The following is a 316-nucleotide window of genomic DNA, read 5'->3' on the forward strand; positions in this document are numbered from 1 at the left end:
ACTTGAATAATATCGCGTTATAATAGATATACACCCAGTACTAAAAATCTGTAATATATGTAATATGAAGTATAGATTTTTTAAATACTGACAGTAGTAGTAAGTGGGCAGCTATGGGCCCATCAAAACAAACCCCCTCCACTCGACCTCCGGCGCCAGGTGGGCGTGGCCTAGACGGGACTGTCAGGGAAAATGGTGCGCTCTGATTGGTCGGTGACGTGAGGGTGGGCTAACGAGATAATTAAATGTCGCATTTTGATTGGCTCGGCCCATAGCTGCCCACACGCTGATTGGCTCGGTCCATAGCTGCCCGTGC

This window comes from Trachymyrmex cornetzi, unplaced genomic scaffold (genome assembly GCF_001594075.2).
Source record: "Trachymyrmex cornetzi isolate Tcor2-1 unplaced genomic scaffold, Tcor1.1 scaffold2595, whole genome shotgun sequence".
Lineage (NCBI taxonomy): Eukaryota > Metazoa > Arthropoda > Insecta > Hymenoptera > Formicidae > Trachymyrmex > Trachymyrmex cornetzi.